Genomic DNA, 14,933 nt, shown 5'->3' on the forward strand with positions numbered 1-14,933 from the left:
AACATCAAATATTTCATTATTGATGATTGTTAGAGTTATAATGACACATGTATGTAGGGCGAATGAATAGGAACTATTTGTAACTTTGACCTTTAAAATCAAGATTAAGAACCTTTCTTGCATTTGATTTGGATCTTAAAGTTCAAATTCAACACAAGCTGGTCAAGATAATAAGTTAACGTTGAATTTCATACATGGACACAATTCAGTGATATAAATCAAGCAATAAAATACCTCAATTTAATGACAGTTGTAGATCTATACTGGTTGAAAAAGGTCATTTTTTGCCATTTTGAGCTTTTAACGTATTTGATAGTTGTTTCATACTTCCCACATTTTTTATTTGCTGACACAACCCGTTTGTCCACTCACTCAGCTGACGTGTCCAGGTATTGCTTTAAATACTGTGGTTCAGTCCGTGCAGTCAGGGTGAGTGGACGCATTGCTTCTAGATCGGTGTTCCCGAGGTTGGGCAGTTAGAATTTTCCCAGTTTGTTATATTTTAAGACCAATTTCAAGGTATGTATCTTTTTTAGGGGGAGAGAGGGGGAGGGGGAGGAGGGGAGAGAGAGAGGAGTAGGGGCAGAGAGAGTTGAGGGGGGGAGAGGGGGAGAAGGGGAGAGAGGGGGAGAGGGATGGGAGGGAGACAGGGAGAGGGAGAGAGGGAGAGAAAGAGAGAGAGAAGGAGAGAGAAGGAGAGAGGAGAGAGAGAGAGAAAACGAGAGAGAGAGGGGGAGAGAGAAGGAGGGAGAGAAGGAGAGAGAGAGAAGGAGAAAGGAGAGAGAGAGAAGGGAGAGAAGTAGAGAGAGAGAAGGAGAGAGGGGAGGGAGAAAGAGAGAGAGGGAGGGAGGGAGAGAGAGGAAAGGGAGAGAGGGAGGGAAAAGGAGAGAGGGGAAGGGAGAGAGGGATATAGAGAGGGATAAAGAAGGAGAGAGAGGAGAGAGAAGGAGAGAGAGAAGGAGAAAGAAGGAGAGAGAGAAGGAGGTCAAAGTACTGGAGGCTTATCATCTTGTTCTTGAAAAGTGTCTTTAGTTTTGTAATAGTAATAAATGAACTACACCCAAACCAGCAGGATATAAAGCTTCATTTTTCTCAATAATTCTTACACATGACTGTAAGTCACACGCGAATGACAAAACAGTGAAATGGATTTCATTTTTGAGAATATATAAATGATATGAGATATGAACAGTGACCCTTTAAGCCGACCTAACATCAAACTCCGGTGTAATCTGAACTTTTTTCGGACTTTTCCGTCCAGTTGGAATTTCTTTTATTGATTGATGGATAAGAAGAAGTGATGTTCTGATCGGCTCTGCTGATTATGTATACTTGTACAAGCTGACTTTTCCCCCATAATATCCGGTTTAAACTCACTTATGTATCTTTTATGTGGACCTAAGGGTCACGCAACAGCCAACAAGTTGATTGCTCCCCTTCTACGTATGCGAGGCGTTTTAAATTTCCACAGTACGCGCCCATGCCGTACATAAGAAAGCTAGTGTCATCATTAGTTGGTGCTGCGTCCATCGATCCAACATATTCAGCAAAACTTACATAAATTATTGTTTGAAGGTGACCTACGAGATTAGCAGAGAGACAACCATGGTGTTACTCAGTCTAACTAAAATTTGCACATATATATACTGGGAAACAATAGCATATACTTTAAGAAAACTCATCGAATGCAGATAACTCATTAAATGTGCCTACTGCTAGGGAGAGTAGGTGCGAAAATATTTATTGAAAAAATTCAGAATATACAATGTTAAATTCCGTTTGCAATTGTCTTCCGACAAAAAACACTTTTTTTTCATCATATAGACTGCCACACACCTTCCTATGAATTCAATTATGGGAAAAAGTACAGTAGACTGCAGCTCTATCATGTTGAATATATTTATTTGATGTGTTTCTTCTATCCTCTATCTTTTTCTTTATTATACCTTCTTTATATCTTTTTATCCTTGGCTCGTGTGAGTATGTTGACATGTAGTACAATTTTTATTTCATGTGGTCAAATTACTTTCAGTAAATGTCAAGGCCTTGGTGATATTTAAAAAGTCACAGATGTTTCTAATTATTTGAGATCTCTGAATTATAATATTTATTGTTTACAAGACACACATTTTATAGATGATATGGAAACCATGATTAGACCTTTGAGGTTATCAAAGTTTTTTTAGTTCATACTCTTCAAATTCAAGAGGCGACCTCTTCTTATAAATAAATTTTGATCATAAAATTTTTTCAGAAAAACGAGATGCAGAAAATTACTCATTACTTAAATGTAAAGCTTATACGGTACCAATTTTGATGCAGCAGATGCGCATTTCGACAAATAATGTCTCTTCAATGATGCTCAAGCTGAAATATTGGAAATTCGAAATAATAATAAACTTGTAAGAACTTAAAAACAAGAGGCTCATGGGCCACATCGCTCTCCTGAGTCACCTTGGTCCATATCAGAAGAATTTCCATATATATTTGCATGTAAAACCGTAGTCCCTATTATGGCCCCTACCTACCCCTGGAGGCCATGGTTTTTGCAAACTTGAATCTACACTATGTCAGAAAGCTTTCATGTAAATGTGAACTTCTTTGGCCCAATGGTTCTTGAGAAGAAGATTTTTAAAGATTTTTCCTATATATTTATGTGTAAAACTGTGATCCCCCTTGTGGCCCCATCCTACCCCCAGGGGCCATGACTTGAACAAACTTGAATCTGCACTATGTCAGAAAGCTTTCATGTAAATATCAGCTTTTCTGGCTCAGTGGTTCTTGAGAAGAAGAGTTTTAAAGATTGTCCCTATATATTTGTATGTAAAACTTTGATCCAATATTGTGGCCCCATCCGATCCCCGGGGGCCAGGATTTCAACAAACTTGAATCTGCACTATATCAGAAAGCTTTCATGTATATATCAGCTTTTCTGGCTCCGTGGTTCTTGAGAATAAGATTTTTCCTATATATTTGTATGTAAAACTTTGATCCCCTATTGTAGCCCCATCTGACCTCCCGGGGCCATGATTTTAACAATTTAGAATCTGCATTATATCAGAAAGCTGTCATATAAATCTCAGCTTTTCTGGCTCAGTGGTTCTTGAGAATAAGATTTTTAAAGATTTTTCCTATATATTTGTATGAAAAAAACTTTGAACCCCTATTGTGGCCTCATCCGACCCCCGGGGGCCATGATTTTAACAATTTAGAATTTGCACTATATCAGAAAGCTGTCATATAAATTTCAGCTTTTCTGGCTCAGTGGTTCTTGAGAAGATTTTAAAGATTTTTCCTATATATTTGTATGTAAAACTTTGAACCCCTATCGTGGTCCCATCCGACCCCCGGGAGCCAGGATTTTAACAATTTAGAATCTGCACTATATCAGGAAGCTTTCATATAAATCTCAGCTTTTCTGGCTCAGTGGTTCTTGAGAAGAAGATTTTTAAAGTGTTTTCCTATATAATTGTATGTAAAACTTTGATCCCCTATTGTGGCCCCATCCAACCCCCGGGGGCCATGATTTTAACAATTTAGAATCTGCACTACCTAATAAAGCTTATCTATAAATTTCATCTTTTCTGGCCCAGTGGTTCTTGAGAAGAAGTTTTTTTAATAACCCTACTCTATTTTTACCTTTTCTTGATTATCTCCCCTTGGAAGGTGCCCTGGCCCTTTATTTTAACAATTTAGAATTACAGACGGATAGACGCCGGAATACGGGTTATCAGAAAAACTCACTTGAGCTTTTAGCTCAGGTGAGCTAAAAACGAGTGCCAAAGACTGGAGTCAAATTCGTCTAAGGATCAGAGAAATCAGACCTCTCGATCCGCGCCGGATAATCTACAATTTTGAGCGTATCTTAGGATCTGATTTTAATTCAATTGGTTTAATTCATTTCCGTTAACAATCAATCATAACATTTGTAAAAAAAAAAAAAAATGTATATGCTGTATAACGTATTACAGAAATTAATTTTCAAATTACTTAATAGCCATTACACATTTCCAAAGAAGCAATTTTAATTTCAAAATCCATGTCTTTCCTTTGATAATAATGATTATGATAAGAATAATGGACAAACATGTAATATTATTTGAACAATTGATGCAACTTAATCTGGCTTCATTGACCTTGAGTCTGTCCATCCTCTCCGTTAAAAGAAGTACGTATTGATATTTTACACCCAAGCACGACAGCGTAACTTTCCCGTTGTAAATAATTCAAATATAAGCATGTTAGCTGATTATTCAACGCGCCATTAGACGATAGAGATGAATATTACATTGAATCAGCTCTTTAATTATTTATTCATAATATGTGTACATGGCCTGGAATACAAAGCAACAATGAAACTCTAAAAAAAAGTCTCAACACTGAGTGCATTCGTGGGAAATATGAAATGCAAGTAATATTGCCCACGACAGCAGGCAGTTTTCTTTCAATATTTGTAGAAACAAAGACAGTGTTGGTAGATACCAGAAACGTAGATGTCATACTTTGTCACTGCGTGAAAATGCTTTATAAAAGCAAACCACATTTCTGGAACAAAATACTTTGACAGTTTTCGAATAAACGTTAATTTTAAATGTTGTACATTTGAAAAGAATGTAAACCCACACGAAAAATCTGATCTGGTTTGTTCTCCATATATCTGCTTTCCCGTATAACACCCGTATGTGATTCCCCAACAAGACATGTTTTTCTACTGTATGTAACATCACATACCTACTCATTTCGTTTGTGCCTCATTTACATGGTATATGATGAAAAAGTTAAGAATACGAACAATGATAAATCTCAAACTTCCTATAAAGAATACAAAAATAAGAGTAGGATAAACACGGAGTCCTGGATATACCAGAGGTAAAATCATGTGCCTAGGAAGAGTAAGCATCCCCTTTCGACCGGTTTCACCCACCGTGAGACCCATATCTTAATTAGGTAAACGGGATAATTCGTAGTCAAAATCGGCATGTAGAGAACGGGTTAATAATTGGTACGAAACACGTCGCACAGCATTGGAGCTAAAGACAGATTGCATTGGTAAATTATATCATCATAACGACCACAAAATTTACGAAATATTGATTTTCATTGAGACTGTTGGAACCCTTGTAACATCAACCTATTTTCCAGTAACCTACCTAGATGAATTCATTGATCATACGTAAACATCTTATGCAGATGATAATGATACATGTATATTGCTGCATCAATATCTGAAGTTGACGATGGAGAAGCTGAAGCCATTCCATTTGTTGATGTTGAGTGAATAAATAACTTGACCTTGAACACTAGACTTCGAGTGCCAATATTCATCAATATAAGTTCAATAACCCTTTTATTATATAGCTAAAGTATTTAGTTGTTAAATTATATCCCTTTTCGCTCAAACTACTACAAAATAGACGAGAATTCATCAATATTGGCATATAAGGTGAAAGTGCAATATCAGCATGCATTTCTTAACGGTTCAATATTAAACCCGTCGTTGATACATGAAGCGCTACTTGACTTTTTAAGGATATAAAAAGATGCTGTACTTTAGATATCAGTGGATCTTTATCATAAGTGTACCAGGCAGGTGAAAAGTAGTATATAGAAAAATGACATTCCTATAATTTTATAGGATATCTAATAGATTGATTGTTCATTGTTTAACGTCCCATTCGAGAATTTTTCACTCATATGGAAACGTCACTATTGTCGGTGAAGGCTACAAAATTTGTCCTCGGCGCTTACGGCCTTTGAGCATGGTGGGGTCTTTATTGTGTATTTCCTGTGTACACTGATATGAGAAAATTTCATCAGGAAATGTAATCTGCTCACCTGCCATGTGAAACAAAGTGGTTCTGAAACCTGTAAGTGGTGATCGCTTTATGGCAAGTTTTGTTTTCCTAAGAAGTCATTAATCGGTGGGTGCAAAATATATATGTTTTGGTAAACTTATCCGCAAATATGTTCAAAGTAAAAATAAACCAAATATTTCATCTTTTTGGCTGATCTGTTTCAGCACCAGTATAACGTATGGTTGTGAATCATTGGTATGTTGATTATTTACCTTGTATAGGATAAAACTGTATTGCCATTGCATACTCCATTCATTTTCTTGGGGGGGGGGGGGTAAGACGTAAATGGAATTTAGTTAATCTAGTAGTGTGTCTGTTTTCCTCAGCACATGACATAGTTATCTACCTTTGATCACAACATAATTCCCTTAAGAAAGAAGGTTATTTAAAAGTTTAATTGGAACAATTGTTTTAAAGACAGGTATTTTGAATCATCGCTGATTCGATTCCAAGATCAGTATGATCTAGTAAAATGAGCACAACTTATATAAACAAAGGTATAAGATTAATACTACTAGAATATTAATGTAACACTTTTTGTATTTTACCAACATATCAATCTGATTAAAACCAGATCTTCAATCTGCTCCTCTATTGGCCATGTCGCGTTTGACATGGCCAATAGAGGAGAGGATTGAAGATCTGGTTTTAATCAGATTGAAGTTCATTCAGAATCCAATAGCACATCGATTGCAACACTGCACGATACCGGTATTTGACTAATCATAACAAACCGATAATCTTAAACTTTTAGCATTGACTTGTTTCAAAGAATCATTGTTATTCACAACAGCTCAAGAACAAGTACGCATGACATTATAATTTCACATTTCGCAACATAGTATCAGATTTGTTTAGTAATTTAAGTTATTGACAGATAGACTATCTTTAATCTCTTGGACCACAATGTTACAATTTCTCTATCACACAATCTTGAATCGGGTTATCAAATAACAAAAACAGGTTTATCTATATAATAATACATGATTTGTATGTCATCTAGGGATAATAGTATCTGATATCACGACGATGCCGTCAAAAGTGTTTTCTCTGTGATGTCACCTGTATGGTCATTATCGTCTTCATTCGCTTCCTCCATCTAGTTTCCTTTGACGATGCACAAAGCGACGCCAGACATAAATGCAATGATTAGCATTATAGTGAATATTCCGAACAGGATGTTGAGTTCGTCCGAGTCCGGTGATACGTAATGACTTTCTGTGGTCTCATTCACAGTCTGGTCAAGGATAGCATGAAATAACTCCAAGAACCATAACTCTGCCGCGATATGACAGAGGAGCATCATCGTACTCTGCAACGTCCTTGTTCTTTAGTTGTTGAATTCATATTACCGTACTCTATTCTAACTTGTTTCTGTAACGAGAGAGAGCCTGGTATGTGCTGGTGTACATGTTCGTCTGTATATAATGACTCAGTTTAGAATCAATGCATCATATTTATGCAGAAATTGGAATACTAAGTCTTATTACATTCAGATCATTTATATATTAGGATATTACATATCCATAAAAAGGATCTGTATACATGTAATCAGATCATTTATATGATACAGTGAAGACAAAGAACAGTGGTTGTTCGCATGTGACACAAAAAGTACAAAATTGAGATTAGGGAAAACACCAGAGCCTGAAACAGGAGCCTACAATGAGTAAACATTCCCTGTTGACCGGTTCCACCCGCCGTGAGCCCTATATCTTAATCGAGTAAACGGGGTAATTCCTACTTAAAATCAGTATGGAAATAACGGCCTAAGAATTGGTATAAAATATGACATACAGCATCCTTCCTGATGAGAAGTTGTAACTGCAAATAACATCATTATAACGACCATAAAATTTTGAGAAATGCTGACTTTAAATGACACTATTGAAACCCCGTTGTCATCAACTTATTTGTCAGTAGCTTGTCTCCGGTCAAAAATTTATCATATGCATAATATTCTCTCACGTATTAAATAACACTATATGCATGTGGTAATGGAATATTGCTACATAAATATGGGGAGTTTATAATGTAGAAGCTGTAATATTGAGTAGTTAGTTTGTCGTTAATGTCTATGTTCAGCAAAATATCCAAATGCGAAGCAGATGTGGAAAGTTTTGTGGTGTCTTTTATTTAGAGTTCACTGGGATAAATCGAATCAACATATGAAAGAAAGTGAATATCATGAACAGAAAAAACGTCATACTAGTGAATAAAAGAAACACAAGTTCGGATTTTTTTATTTAACTTTTAGACACGTGCACGAAATTTAATCAAATTCGACACAGAGCCACCTCGGTGCACTGTGAAAATGTTCTTTTTTCAGTTTTAACAACATTTATCCAGGTATATAGTCAGGCTTTTACAAAACCCTTACAACCCAACCTGACCAGGGGGTACAGGGTTTTAAAAATTCTAACTCTTTCGCTCACACATTCACACGGACATGAATTCATACTAAACGAAGGCTAGAAGTAAAGAAAGTAGAAAACAATTGACAATGTACTCTGGCTGAGTTCATAAATACCATACTATAATAATTAACAATCAGATATATGATGTAATACCAAGGTTGTTATTTAAAAAATACTACTTTAAACACACTATTGATTGAATATACATTTACTTCACCTCGTACGAAGAAAAAGAAAAATTATAACAAATGTATATAATATTAAAAAGAAGCATTTTAGGATATTTTTGTATTAACATAGTTCTTCAGTTAAAATTCGGTCGACCGTAACCCCACTCGACGCTGGATGCTTTCAGCAGATCTTTCAAGAAAGCGTGCACAAGGGTACCCCATCACCATTTGTGCTGGTAAATCATTACGATTGAACATTGGAACAGTACAGATCAGCTACATTTCTTTTCGAAGCGATTGTAGAGCGAAATATCGCGATTGATTGAAGTCGATAGGGGTTAGGCCATTGATCTGATAGTGCAGGGAAATTCGCAACATCATGTAGCCCAGTAATATGGTGTACATGAGACAACGATATCCCATTTAGTTGGGCGTCTTAGAGCTAAAGGGAGATTGGGTGATCGTTCCAGGTGTAGACACCCTCGCATTACGTCGCGATGGCAAAATAGAGGCATGTATTTGTACGTCTCTCGCAACTACGTGACACATTTCAGACGGCGACGAAGACGGCACACCAAGTTCTCGGCACATTCGTCGGTCAATGTATCCAAAATCAGCGCTCGTGGGGACCCGCGTTAGAATAGGTCCTCAATACCCCTTGCTTGTCGTAAGAGGGGACTAAATGGGGCGGTCCTTCGGATGAGAACACATGAATTGAGGACCCGTGTCACAGCAGATGTGGCACGATAAAGATCCCTCCCTGCTCAATGACTGTAAGTGCCGAGCATAGGATTAAGTGCACAGCCCTTCACCGGCAATGGTGAACTCTCCATATGAGTGAAATATTCTCGAGCGGGACTTTAAACAATAATTCAATCAATCAATTAAAGAACGGTTACTAATCCGTTGAGATGGTTTCATTTAAGGCCACGGCGTCCCTATGTTGGTCCGCCACTTACGTAGAGGCGACACCAATGTCGAATCTAGTGGCTGCTTGCACATTCACCTAATTGGTTTCGTTTGGTCCATTGGAGACATATGTTGTTCATGAAGAATTTCGTTTTATATTTCACAGGTCCGATAGACGACAACGTGTCTATATATGGACGTCGTGATGAGCGATATTCTGACGTTTGCGTAATGGAAAGCCACAAATTCGGGGGAGGGTCAGTCATGGAATGGGTAGGGATATATCAAGGGGTGAAAACACGTCTTGTAGTTATCCATGGCAATCTTACAGCAGTCACATATCAGGATCAGGTCTTGAGACCACACGTCCTTCCTCTTATTCATCAACGTAACCTTACGTTGCAGCAGGACAACGCGAGACCCCGTGTTGCTATAGGGTTTGTCGTGACTATCTGCCTCAAAACAACGTTCCAGTTCTTGATTGGTCACCATACAGTCCAGATTTGTCCCCAATCGTACATTTGTGGGACGAGCTGGACAGGAAGATTATGAAGCGCTTCAACGTCCCCAATAACGTCGCTCAACTCACGAAAACCTTTACCCATCGTCACTAGCCACGGTTACTGAGTCCGGTAGTACCTATCCAACCTCAAACCGTGGCTGCATGATCAGCTAAACCTACGATTTTCATGAATATGTATTGAATGACACAATACATTTTTTACCAATCACAGTCACAGTGACAGATTTCGGATATTTTAATGGCTGTGCCCACAACTAAAACTTGCAGTATTTCTTTACAAGTAATAACGGACAAAAAAGATCACAGAGCCCGGTTTGAAGAACCACGTAAAGTTTATAAGTATTTATGAAATGAAATTCGCATCAACAGTTGTGGTTAAGCTTGTAAATTTTGTGTTAATAAACTTAATCGTATGTTCAGCTTAATGAGGAAATTCGGGGTAAAGCGGATGTGTTGAAGTTTGAAAGAATATAGTTGATTGGACAATTATATAAAGAAAGCGGCATGGTTACACATATTATATGGTAAATTTATTACACCGGTGAAGTCAACAAAGAAACGTCCATTACTTACAACAGCTAATTATAAAGAGTGTCCAGTGTGTTCTCAATCGACACTCCTCGGATTATTCCTCTACGAGCACGCAATGACCTCCTCATGATTTTTTTTTTCACCAAAAAATATCATGAACCCTCACCGATTGATTGACTAATGAACATAATTATTAATGACGTCGATGATTTTTTTAATCATAAAGCCAGGGCATTTCACGTAGTGTATACGTAAACAATAGGCGTGGCTTGTGACGATTACCCTTACCCATCAATGGAATAATATCCCTCAAAAGAGAACAAACACCTTGAGGAGATCAATGTTAAGGAGGGTAAGAGCAGCGACTGGAGCCAATGGTGGGAAGACATGCTGCTGATTTAGATCGGGAAACGGCGTATGATACCCATCTTTTAACGCTATTCACCCAAACGCCGTCTGTGATAAGACAACAAAAATCATCAAAATGTATTCCATAATGATGAAATAATCGAGAAACTCAAACAATGAACTAATCATCCATGAATCATGTACAATAATAACTATCGAAAATAAACTTGAGTTTCTTTTTTCCGCTAGCATTTTCAGATACCGAGTTAAAGGTCATAGCAAGACTTTCATTTTTTCTCATTGTAAAAGGCTTTCAATAAATTCCGCTTCCTCATTGATACAAGGAACCTTTTGTATTGAAATATCCGTTATTCCTCATTGATGCAAGGGATCTCTACATTAACGCATTGTAACGTTGAGCAGCATGATCATTAAATTGTTATGCAAAATATTTTCTGCTATTATAATTCAAGATATCATTTAGACTAATGAGGCATTTAAATTGTATTTATTATTTGCCCATTAATGTTCATACCTTGGTGTGGCATATTCAGCTGTCCGTTAAGTATAGGAGAGTCACATCTGTGTCTAAATTGACGACCGCTGATAAGATCGTAACAAGATCTGCTATTAAAGTTCTATATTCATCACTGTTTTTGTCAAGGTAATATTGACTTTCCGAATCTTATTGTACTGATGATTTAGTTTAACAATGTTCAGAATGTTCAATGTTAAAAAAGTCAAAATTCTTATACCCAAATTAAAGACTGTTATGTTCCTTTAAGATATATATTTGATAATTCCTTTTCAGACCTCATGTGTTCAACCTCAAAATGTTCTGCAAAAAATTGCAAAACTTGTGATATACTGATCACTAAAAATGCATTTAATAGTAATCTAACTGGACGTAGTTTCTGTACCAAAACGTTTGATAATCTGACTTGTAAATCTTCTAACGTTGTCTACGCCATTGAGTGTAACCTGTGTGGCTTAATTTATGTGGGAGAAACCAAGGGTTCACTTAATAAAAGAATATCGGGGCACAGATTTCAAATTAATAATGGTGGTAACCAACTTCTTTACAAGCATTTCAATGCACCGGACCACTCCATCTTGTCCATGAGGGTAAGGATTTTAGAAAAAATTTACCATCACACAAACAATCCTACATTAAGCACCCATTTTCGTAGACAACGAGAAGATCACTGGATCAGGACCCTAGGCACTGCATTTCCATATGGATGCAATGATAATGTATATGATGTGGGAAATTTGACTAGTCCACAAGGAAATAACGTTAATGTGATGGGACTCTTTCCCAATACCCAAAGACGAAAACGCAGTCACGGACATCGTTCATATAAAAGACCAAGTATAAATGATGTCACGTTTGATTCACTTTTGCTTCACGTCAACAGACAATTGGGTCCACATCATATTCGTACAAAACTTTACTCTATTCCATTGAGAGTTTTACATACGTTATTTGAAGAAGCTATGGCTAGTCTATACTTGGATTTTTCAACACCTGAATATAGACTGAACTCTATGATTATGGATGTTGCCTACCACAGGCTCTATAAACCAACACGGACCATGGATGATATTCCTTCCAAATCATGCCGTCAGTTCCTTAAGCTCAAATTTACAAACAAAGGAATAGATGCCGTCAACATAAGCAACATTCTTCGTCATAAAAGGGTTCAGTCGTGTATTCCAACTTATTTCAAGTTCAAGTCTACACCCTGTATTTCCTACAGCTATACTTCTACTATTGCATCCAAACTTTTTAATTATAAACAAACTTTGCAGTGCTTAGATATAGACCATCTTATACGTAATCCACCAACATGTTCTTGTTCTTCATCTTCTTTCAACTACAGTCCAGCTGGACATGTCATTACTGGTGATGTTGATATAGTTGAAAATGAGGACCTCAAATCACTTATTCTTAAAGGTCCTAAATACAGAGAACATCGGTCTTTTAATTGGCGACAGAACTTCATCTCTATTATGAATTCTGTCGAAGATTATGTCAGACGTTGGGCTAAATATGAAAAAGAAGACCTTGATACATTGTCAGAATGGGTTAAAAGCATACGAGGGATATTAAAATCCAGCATTAGACACATGAAAACAAAAGTACGTACCATCTATCCTTCTGTGTTTAGTAAACCAGAAGTGATAATAGAATTAGATAGGTTACATGAGAAATATGTTTTGGTTCCAGCTGACAAAGCTAGTAACAACATTGTCTTTGTAAGGCTCATTATTACAACTGTATTTTAAACGAACTTGGCATTAATTCCACTTTTGGTAATCATACTTATACTCCAACTACCCTTTCAAAAGACGAAATTCTTCAAAACCATTCTTCAGGTTTAGACACATTTAATATTCCAGTCAATGGGTCGAATGAATATGAGTTACCGTACCTATACTGGATTCCTAAACTACATAAAAACCCTTACAAACAAAGATACATTGTTGGATCCAGTAAGTGCTCTACAAAGCCACTATCTTTGCTCCTCACGAAAATGTTAACAGCTGTGAAGGAGAAACTTCAAACTTACTGTGCAACTACATATACCAGAAGTGATGTTAATCAAATGTGGATTCTAAACAATTCTAAAGATCTTTTAGTAAACTTGAAATCACAGAATTTTTCCCAAATCAATAGCATTAAAACCTATGACTTTTCAACACTCTACACGACCATTCCTCACGATAAATTAAAGACTAGACTTTTTGACATCATAGACAGTTGCTTCTTCAACAAAAACGGAAAACGGAAATATTCATATCTAGTGATCAGTCATTCAAAAACTTACTTTGTTAAACACCACTTTGATTCCACGCACAAGTACTCTGAAGTTGAAATAAAAAATATGCTAGGGTTCCTCATTGACAATATCTTCGTGGTCTTTGGTGATCAGGTCTTCCAACAGTCTGTTGGAATTCCCATGGGCACGAATTGTGCTCCTTTGTTAGCTGACCTGTTTTTATATTCATATGAAGCAGAATTTATTCAAAAACTTCTACGTCAGAAGAAAAAATATCTCGCTGTGACCTTCAATTCGACTTTTAGATATATCGATGACGTTTTGTATATTAACAATGATAGCTTTCATTCATATGTCGATTTGATATATCCCTGGGAGCTCGAAATAAAGGACACCACAGAGTCGTCCACTTCTGCTTCATACTTAGATATTTTATTGAAATTAGACATTAACGGCAAACTGACAACTCAACTGTATGACAAACGGGATGATTTCAGCTTCTCCATCGTCAACTTCCCACATTTATGTAGCGATATTCACCTGCATATGGTGTTTATATATCTCAACTGATTCGATATGCAAGAGCTTGTTCCGGGTATAGTCAGTTTTTAAATCGAGGTAAGCTACTGACAAACAAGTTGATGGTACAGGGATTTCAACAGTCTCAATTGAAGTCAGCATTTCGCAAATTCCATGGTCATTATAACGATCTAGTTCGTCAATACAACCTCGCATTGGGTCAAATGCTGTCTGACGTGTTTCATACCGATTGTTAAGCCGTTCCTGGCACACTGATTTTGACTGCGGATAACTCCGTTTGCCTGATCAGGATATGGGGCTCACGGCGGGTGTGACCGGTCAACAGGCGATGCTTACTCCTCCTAGGCACCTGATCCCACCTCTGGTGTGTCCAGGGGTCCGTCTTTGCCCAACTATCTATTTTGTATTGCTTGTAGGAGTTATGAGATTGATCACTGTTCGTTATCTTCACCTTGCATACACATACATTCGTGAGTCCGTCTGTTGGTTCAAGCCATGAGACACGAAGTTTATATTGACGCATATATAGTGCGCCTAATGTGAATCTTGAATTTCTTATACTTTCTTCATTTATTGATTTATCAATCTGGTCATGAAAGTTAGATAAAAAAAAAAAGCACTCAGAAGTCAATTACAGCCCAGTAGCTAAGTACTTCGTTACTAGCTTGAAAATATGGATGTATAATTCCAATGTTATTTATTACAATTGTTTTGATTGGACAAAAATAGCCTGAACAAGAGTTTACACATCAATAACTCCGAAAACGCGATGTATTCATACACGCCTGAAAACAAATAACATAGTGCGGGGAAACTATTCAAATTTTTGCAATTGTTAATAAAGTTAATGAATTGGA

Source organism: Ostrea edulis, chromosome 7 (assembly GCF_947568905.1).
Source record: "Ostrea edulis chromosome 7, xbOstEdul1.1, whole genome shotgun sequence".
Lineage (NCBI taxonomy): Eukaryota > Metazoa > Mollusca > Bivalvia > Ostreida > Ostreidae > Ostrea > Ostrea edulis.